Genomic DNA, 9,255 nt, shown 5'->3' on the forward strand with positions numbered 1-9,255 from the left:
TGCACCAGCGGCAGGGGCATCACCGCCAGCCTTCTTGGCTGCAGGTTTCTTCTCTTTTGTATCAGGTTTCTCGCCTTTTTCACCCGCCATCTTGCAAGATGGGAAAGAGCATTTTTTTGGTTTTTTAAGACAGGGTTTCTCTGTGGTTTTGGAGCCTGTCCTGGTCGATTTAATTTTTTTAAAAAAGCTTTTATTTTATTTTTATTATATGTATGTGTGCAGAGGGGGAGGGTCAAGAGAGCTCTGCCAGCAGAGGCCAGAAGAGGCTGTCAGATGCCCTAGAGCTAAAGTTACTGGTGGTTTTAGCCATCTGATGTGGGTACTGGAAACTGAACGCATGTCTCTGAAATATCAGTATGCACGCTTAGCTGCCGTGCCATCTTTCCAGCCTTCTCATCAATTTCATTTTTTTTTTAAACTTTTTATCGATTCTCTGTGGATTTCATGATCCCAACCCCACTCATCTCCCTGTCTCCTCGCTTCCACCCTCTGCTCTTGTAACCTTACCCCCAAAATAAAATTTAAAGTAAAATAAAACAAAAACTCAAAACCAGCCAACCAAGCAAACAAACGAACAAGCAAAAAATAAACAAAAATTCTGGGTGTGGAAGCCTTAGGTCGCACTGCTTCCCCTTTAGTCCGTACATCTTTACTTGCAAGTGTTCATTGCAATGAGTCCTCGGTCTGGTTTGAGGCCTCTGACTTCTGCTACACTGTTGACACTGGGTCCTCACTGGGACTCCTATTGTGGAGATCCTGTAGTTTTGGCTCTTCAGATCCGGCCCCTTGACATGCTCCTGCCGTTCATAGATGAGGTGGGTGTTGGGGTAGGCTACCTCGTAGTCCTGGTTCTGGGCCTGAGTGGTATCTCTTACCAGTTTCTTGATTGTTAGCATTATTAAGAAAAACAAAGGTAAGAAGTGAGATAAAGTCTAATAACTGATTCTACTTGCAGCTCTCATTCCTCCTAGTCATGAACTATAAGCAGAGATTCCAGAAATAAGATGTGGACATCCCTGGAGCCCATTATCTAGGCTCCATCTCATAGGCTCTGATATAATCAGAAGGGGCTTGGAGACATGATATATAAACAGAAGCGGTAATTATTGATTTTATAAAGGTGTAACTGTGGGAAGTGGGATAGGTGAGGATTCTCTTGGGGATGGTTGGTGCCTTTTGTCCCCAAAGGTAAATTGACACAGAACACACACACACACACACACACACACACACACACACACACACACACACACGTTTTTCAAGACAGAATTTATCTATGTAGCTTTGAAGCCTGTCTTGGAACTCGTTCTGTAGACCAGGTTGGCCTCGAACTCACAGAGATTGGCCTGCCTCCGCCTCTCCAGTGCTGCAATTAAAGGGGTGCCCCACCATTGCCTGGCCAGAAAATATATTTTTAAGTATAGGATGGCTTGATGAATCAAACAGAAGGATGTGGGACTGTTGGTTAGATGATCTGATGAAGAGAAGCTGATACTGAACCAAGGTACTTGCTGGAGATGCAGCTCCACTCAGACTGGAAGCCAGTATTTGCTTCCGTGCGGGGATTCTAGAATTTTAAACAGCAATAGGAATTTTACTGAAGCTTCCATTTGAAATTTGTCATGGCTGATAATTTATCAAGGAATTAATTTTGTTCTTAATTTTTTTTAATAACTTCCAAGTCCAGTGTGAGCACTTTTTTTCTCCTCCCTCAGCCCAACAGGGCTTTGAATCTTACAAGATTGTTAAAGGATCCCAGATGCAGTGTAACTATGGCTCTCTGATATGATATGGTGTTGGGCAAAAGTTACCTGGGTTTGGCAGAGGGTGGAGTGGTGTGTGTGAGTGGATGGAGAGGATGCGTAGGGACCTCTTCCAAATGCAGACCAAGAAAAGAGATTTTTTTATATATCTGTATGTTGTGATGGGAAGTGTAAGGCCTGAGAATGAGGAATGAGGACTCCACGGATACTGAGTGAGCAAACCCCAGGATTTGGGGAAGGACCCCCCCCATGCCTACACTTACTGTAGAACATGCAAATGAAGAAACTAATATTAACTTTGAAAACGGAAATTTCTGCACCCATCAGGACAGATCGAAGATCAGAAATTTTCCCAGAGTGTTACATAAGGGTCAAGGAGCTTTTAGGAAACTCTAAGGATGGGACCTGCTCTCCCTCACACCCCAGATTCAATGTCTTAACACTTATTCAAGTAGGGATACTAAGTTAACTTGATTTAGAAGAAATTGTAGAAAAAGAAAATGTTTCTTTTTCTTGTACCACAGTTCTTTAATGAAAATCACGCTGGTCACAGAAGATTTTATCTGTGTGTTTCAGCCACGCCTTACCATGTAGTCCACTTGGAAATTACTTGGGAAGTGGTCTAAGGTAGACCAGATGGCTACAACAAAGCAAGTAAACCATCAGGGATGAGGCACCGAAGGACAGGGATCAGTACCAGGAGGGACTTGTAGAGGATGTAAGATGAAGTTGATAACCTGGATGCAAAGGGAGGAAGAGAAGGACAGCAGTGTGGAGGCCACTGTGGCTCTTAGGGTCACTGAGGCAGGGGTAAGGAAAAAGGAATACAAATGCAACGGAAATCACACCAGAGAAGACTTCAGAGGCCTGATGGAAATAGGCATGGGGCATTGGAACTGCTCCTGGGCTTGAATAATATCAGCTTAAAGTATTTCTTTTTCATAACTGTACTCTCAGGCCACACCCCACAAACCACGTGAGAGGTCAGAGACATTAATGAAATAACCAAACGCTACCAAGGACACTGTTAGATCTGGGTTAGAGGTTGTGGTGGGAATCCAAGGAGGGAAAGGGAAATGAGGGAGGGCCTCCTCCTGGCCCCACAAAACAGTGAGCAACAAGAACAGAAACAATTGACTGGGGTCTTATACATGCTAGGCAAGAGCTCTACTACCAGGGTACACCCCAACTCATCACTTTTAGGTCTTTACTTTTGTCATTTTTTTTTTAACAGCATCTACCTACTATGTAGTCTTGGCTAGCCTGGGACTTTCTATGTAATATTTTTAGTTCTAATAGCAAATTAGAGCGGCACTCATGTGGAACCCATTTTTTTTTTTTGTATACCACATTTTAATCATAAAAATAGACTGCAAAGCAGGTGCAGCTTCTGGCTCTGCTAGTCCAGCTAAAAATACTTTTTAGAGAGAAACAATAGAAACTATACAATGAAGGGCGGTGCCTGTTATGAGTCAGACTAAAAGGTCCTTGTCCTGTCGGCTCCAGGAATCAGCCCTTGGGATTGGGGATGGCCTGAGCCTATGGTTAAGCTTTGTGGTGTGTCCACACTCTTTTTGTTAACTGCCTCCATCTCTTAGGCAAAGAACCTCTTCCAGGGTAAACTGTCTCTGAGCATGCTCCCTGGTACTCCAAGCCACTTACCAGCAGGGGAAGTACACAGGACAGTGCGTGGCAGGTTAGCGGTATCGTGTGTGCCTTCAGTTCCGCTGTCTTAGTTAGGGTTTCTACTTCTGTGAGGAGACACCGTGAACACAGCCAGGAAGACATTTCGTTGGACTGGCTTACAGTTTCAACAGTTCAGTCTGTTATCATCATGGTGGGACACCGCAGGCAGCGTGAAAGCAGAAGCTCGGTGCTGGAGAAGGAGCTGAGTTCTACATCTTGATCCACAGGCATCAGCAGGAGTCTGTGTGTCACACTGGGTGTAGCTTGAGCATAGTAGACCTCAGAGCCCATCCCCACAGTGACACACTTCCTCCAGCTCCATCCAAGGCCACGCCTCCTAATAAAGCCACTTCCTATGGGTCAAGCATTCAAACATATGAGTCTGTGGGGACCATATCTATTCAAACCACCACATCCACCTACTAAGGGTGCCCAGGCAGGAGGATTTTATGAGCTCAAGAGGTGAAGGCTGGATAGAGTGAAACCATCTCAAAGCAAACAAAACAACCCCCAAAGGGTTAAGAATACTCTTCTTCCTGATGGGGGAGAATAACAACTCAGAGGTCCAGCCCTGGTACCTCTAAGAGGAAGCAGATAATGACAGATTTGTTAAAACACAAGCAAAAAGTCTCTAAGTGTTCTCAGGCACGCGACATTCCCCTTGAGCTTTTAGTCCAGAAGAGTATTGCATTGTGATAATGGATTTTTAAAAAATATAGGTGTGCATATGTTTTTGTTATGGTAAAATGTTCAAAGCATTATGATATCAACCCTTTTTAGTCACAATGGAAATCACCACTACAATCCAGTCACACATGTCTGTCATCCTAGGCAGAAATTTTATACTCCCTAAACAGGAAGTAACTCCACTTTTGCCATCCCCATTACCCCTGGCGACCTTTTTTTTTTTTTTTTTTTCGAGACAGGGTTTCTCCGTAGCTTTTTGGTTCCTGTCCTGGCACTAGCTCTTGTAGACCAGGCTGGCCCCGAACTCACAGAGATCTGCCTGCCTCTGCCTCCCGAGTGCTGGGATTAAAGGCATGTGCCACCACCGCCGGCTTCCCCTGGTGACCTTTATTCATCTTTCTGTCTCCATGGATTTGTTTTAGGTCTCTCGGGTAAATGAAAGCACAGATTTGTCCTTTTGTAGGTAATGCTGTGTAAGACAGGCTGTCGGGAAGAGAAGTAACAGAGCAGCTGAACGCAGCTTCGCTTGCTGGCCTTGTCCCTCTCCACAGGTCTCGGTGTGTGGGTGACACCACCAGGCTCCATCGGCTCATTCTGGAGCTTGTTTCCTCTCATTTCCTTCCTGTTTTGTCGAGACCAGTTTCCCCTTTCATGACTCTGTCAGCTGAGTTCAAACGAGGGACAAAGTTCACAGCTCTGCTCACAGCACAGTGACTTCTCGTGAAGACTGGCTAGGTGTCGTTGATGATTTTACTCTTTGCTCTTTGGGGGACCTGCCAGCCACCTCCCTCCCCCAAAACAGAGGCTTATTTTTTCTTAGGAATGTCTGGCCTTAGCTTGACTTATTTAATTAATTATCCTATCTACCTATTGCCTCTGAATTTTTATCTTTCTCTATTCTCTAATCCTTTCCTCTTACTCTGTGGCTGGCTGTGTGGCGGTGTGGCTGTGTGGCTGTGTGGCCGGCTCCTGGTGTCCTCTCTCTTTCTTTTCTTGGTCCTTGATTTTCTTCCCAGATTTCTTCTTCCCTCCTCCAATTTATTCTCTCTGCCTGCCACCCTGCCTGTCCTTCCCCCTTCCTTGCTATTGGCTGTTCAGCTCTTTATTAGCCCATCAGGTGTTTTGGACAGGCAAAGTAATACAGCTGCACAGAGTTAAAGAAATGCGACATAAAAGAATGCAACACATCTTTGCACCATTAAACAAATATTCCACAGCATAAACAAACGTGATACATCTTTAACTAATACAACAGATGGGTTTTGCAGGGGGGCCACCACCAGACTCTTATTCTCTTGCAGCGATGAGGATGCTCTGGCCCCAAGGGAGCTTTATGTGCTTGCTCATGTAATGCTGGCTGGCTAAAGGGCTAAGCTGCCTCTGACATTCACGTCTTTCAGTGCTAGTCTTGGACCTCCTTGTCATTGGCCTTCTCCATGGATGGGGAAAAATCATGCTAGCCTATGCTTCGCCTGGATGATGCTCAGTTGTAGTAGTTGGTGACTGAGAACTGGCCAGTCACTTAGGCAGCCCCAGGACGCCCAGTCCTCATAGTTGATGCTGGAAAAGTTTTTGCGCATCCCAGAAGGGACGTGGAAGATTTCTAGAGAGTGTTTCCAGACTGAATGACGTGTCCCTGAAACTTCCTTTTAGTCCTCAAGATTCTCTTTCAAAATGTAGAGCTCCATTGTGATTAGATGTGAAATGTGTATGTTCTGTGTATGTGTGTACTTGTGTGAGTGTGTGTGTGAGAGTGTTTGTGTGTGTATATGTGTGTGTGTGTATGTGTGTGTATGTGTGTGTGTGTGTGTGTGTGTGTGTGACCAGAGGGCAACATCTGCTGTCATTTCTCCTTAAGTTACCTTGCTTATAAAGACAGGATCTCTTACTGGCTGAGAACTTGCCCAGGAGGTTAGGCTGAACCACGCTGGCCTCTAATTCAGAGAGATCTGCCTGCTCTACCTCCCAATTGCTGAGGTTAAAGGCGTGTGCTACCACTGCCTGGTGAACTCAGGTTTTCATGCTTGTAAGACAAGCTCTTGAGAGAGAATATGCACATTCAGCTTTAGTAAGGAGCTCTCATAGCCATTCAGCCAAACAGCAAATTTGGTGAAGATGATTTCACGGAAGACTAAACAAAACTCCTAGCCCCCTGTGAGAAAAGTCTTTATATATCAGGAACTGTGGTGCCTTATGCATCCCAGCAATGCCACTGACCTGTGCATCCCTAGCCTAAGAATCCTTTTCTTAAGTAGGACTTCGTTTCGTCCGCCATTTGGCATTGTTTTCTCCCAGTGCTGGGGCTTGAACACAGGGCCCACATCTCTACTACGGCGCCTCACCTCCATCTTCCAGATTATTGTTTTGACTTTTTCGTTAGTGGTGAACCTGGCAGAATTAACTCCAGGGTGGAAAGGCTTGTTTGGGCTCCGAGTCCGAGGAGGTCCATTGGTGTCGGAGGCGGAGGCGGAGGCGGAGGCAAGGGCTCGTTCATGAAGGAGCGGAAAAGCCATGGACGGGGACTGGGCTATAAACTTAAAAGTCCCGTTCTTAGCTATCTACTTCCACCAGCTCAGCTCTACCTTCTAAAAGTCCCAAAGTCTCCCAAGATATCACCAGCCACCCGGGGAACAAGCTTCCAAAAAAAAGAATCTGCGTGAGATGTCTCATTAACACCAATTTGCTCCGCAAGACATCGGCTGTTGCTAAGATTCTTTCTCTTGCCCCACCCCGTGACTTCTTTCCTTTTAGATGGCCCTGAAATAAGTTTCTCACATGGCCCCCTTTACTTTATTCGTCTGCCTGTTTGATTCCGTAGCCATCAGACGTCGGATCTGCTGCAGCCAGATACACTTACCTAAAAAGTCTGACGGTACTATCTAGCTGTGTGGCCTCGGAGGAATTATTAAACAACTTTGTAAGCCACAGACCCCTTATCTTTGAAGCAGGAGCAATGATATGTTACAATCAGGGATGTTTTAAAGGCTGCATAGCACAATTAAAGGCAGCGGGCACAGCAACTGAGCAAAGAATATTAGCGCTAAAGTACACAGTTTGCGTATAGACTTTCCTTGAAATAGTCTTGCTGTGTAGCTCAGGCTGGCATCAAAGCCCTCCTCCTAGCTCCGCACCTGCTCCTCTTTCTGACTTTTCAAAAGGAAGTTTTCTCCGGTGGGTGTTCAGTCGACACGGGATCTTTCCAGGTCCAACCCATTGTAACCCCCAAACAAACTAGCCACAAGGAAAGGGAGGACAGTGACTGGCAGCTAGTATTCGGCTGACTTTGTTTTAATTGGTTTCTAACTTCCTCGGAAAAGCCAACAACTAGTTAAGTTTAAACCACTCCAAACTTGTCCCAGGCACTGGGAATATTTCAGAGATAATCGACAAATAATCCAAAAATCTCATTGCGTTTGCTCTGTGACCTGGAAACGATAACGGACAAAGCCAAAAGCCAAAGAACTCTGGAGTAATGGAGGTGGATTTTGCTGGGACTGTCTGCAGGATTAATGGTCCCAGTCCTTTCCCCAGAGAGCATGCAGCGCCACCTAGAGGGGCTGAGGGTGGTTGCACGCACAGCTAAGCAGAGGACTTAGGTTTCTATTGGTGAAAACTTTCTGTATTCGTTGGCAACTTCTCTCTGCACCATCAGAACCTCGGAGCTGTTGGCCGCACATCGACGAGGTGATCCGGACCTGCTGCTGCCACATGGCAAGGTGGCTATTAGGTGGATATAACGGCCAGGAGGCGCGGGTAAGCCGCGGTCCACGCGAGGTTCGCTGACTTCAGCGCTGACACATCCGAGTGGGGGAAGCTGCAGCTTGGGAGTTGGGGGCTGGGAGCTCATTTGTGCCAGTTTGGTTTCACGCTTATTTCAGCCGGGTGTGGCGGGTCGGTGGCATCCGAGGGCAGAGTGTAGCCCCGAGGCACGGGTCCAGGGCACCCACTCTGTGGCGCGTCCCAGTGTCCCCGCGTTCCTGCGTGCAGACGCAGGCTTCGCTTTCCCGGGGCTTTTCGTTATGGTGGGCGTCACAGGCAGAGGGAAGCGAAGATGACTGGCATCCCGGCAGCGTTCCGGCTGCATCTCGGTCCTCGCGGCGTGTTCCCAAGGTTCCGCAACGCAGTGACCCCTTGAAGGCAGCCCGGAGCTGTATTGGCCTGGCTGCGGGAGGCGGGGCACTATGAGGATGAGAGGGGAGTGCGGGAGGCCTCAGTATAGGGTAACCCGAGGTCCTAGAGGTGGTCAGGACAGTGTCATGGTTACTTGGGGGCTGTGGGAAGGCTTTCCTCGGGGGAGAAGAGGATTTTTTTTTCTTTTCTTTTTTTCGGTGTGACTTTGCAAAATGAGTGCTCTTTTGGGGAGGGAGGGCCAAGGAGGGAGGGGGCCAGGCATCATCACTGGGGGCAGTAAGGAGCCTGACCCCAGGTGGTTGCCCATAGGCCCTTAAATGCCAACTGCCCTCGACTTCTTAAGGTAGAAGAAAAACATTTTGCCATGTAAGCAAGCACATCCCACCTGAAGTCCATCCACCTGCTGATCTGAAATTGGGGCGATTCCGGACCGGACCACCTAGTGACACCAGTGCAGGACTGCAGAGAAGCGAGAATGCTTGAGAAGGGGTATTACCCTAAATGAGAGTTTAGGCTCAGAAGAAACATGTTCTCTAGAGCTACCCCTACCGCGCGTCCCAGTGCCGAGTGTCAGATTCTTCAGTGGCAAAGAACTTGAAGCCCATTAGCAAACTCGGGGTTCCTTAGACCAGTTTCAGAGCCAAATTTGTCAAGGCACTTCCTTGGTGAAGCGAGAGAGCCCGGGTTCCACTTCCCAGAGAGTGGGAAGAGAAATGAGCCTCCAGGAGGGAGGTACCATCGAAAGGCTTCAGGGGTTGCCTTCGCTTTTGCGGCGAGTAACTAGTGCTGGGCCCACAGCTCCTGCCTGGCAGCGGCCAGAAGAGGCTTCATGCAAGCTTGGTCTTCTTGTAACTTTCTGTGGCAAGGGTCAAAGCATGTCTGTTTCTCCATCCCCGCAGCTCTCAGTTCCTCTTCAGCGGCCTTGCCACCTGCTCCTCACAGCCCAGATAATAGGAACTGCCTCTTCTCATTCAGTTCCTTGGGGTCT

The 9,255-nt window shown here is 47.4% G+C and overlaps 1 protein-coding gene across 1 annotated transcript in view; it reads left to right on the forward strand.

Moving 5' to 3' along the window:
* Positions 1–7,839: 7,839 nt before the first annotated feature.
* The window catches only part of Rubcnl (RUN and cysteine rich domain containing beclin 1 interacting protein like), a 31,946-nt gene continuing 30,530 nt past the window's right edge, over positions 7,840–9,255 (forward strand). The window contains exon 1 of the mRNA XM_005355645.2: positions 7,840–7,889. The gene's annotated coding sequence lies outside the window, so the exon portion shown is untranslated. The remainder of the gene's footprint in view (positions 7,890–9,255) is intronic.

The sequence above is a fragment of the Microtus ochrogaster genome, chromosome 17, assembly GCF_000317375.1.
Source record: "Microtus ochrogaster isolate Prairie Vole_2 chromosome 17, MicOch1.0, whole genome shotgun sequence".
NCBI classification, from domain to species: domain Eukaryota; kingdom Metazoa; phylum Chordata; class Mammalia; order Rodentia; family Cricetidae; genus Microtus; species Microtus ochrogaster.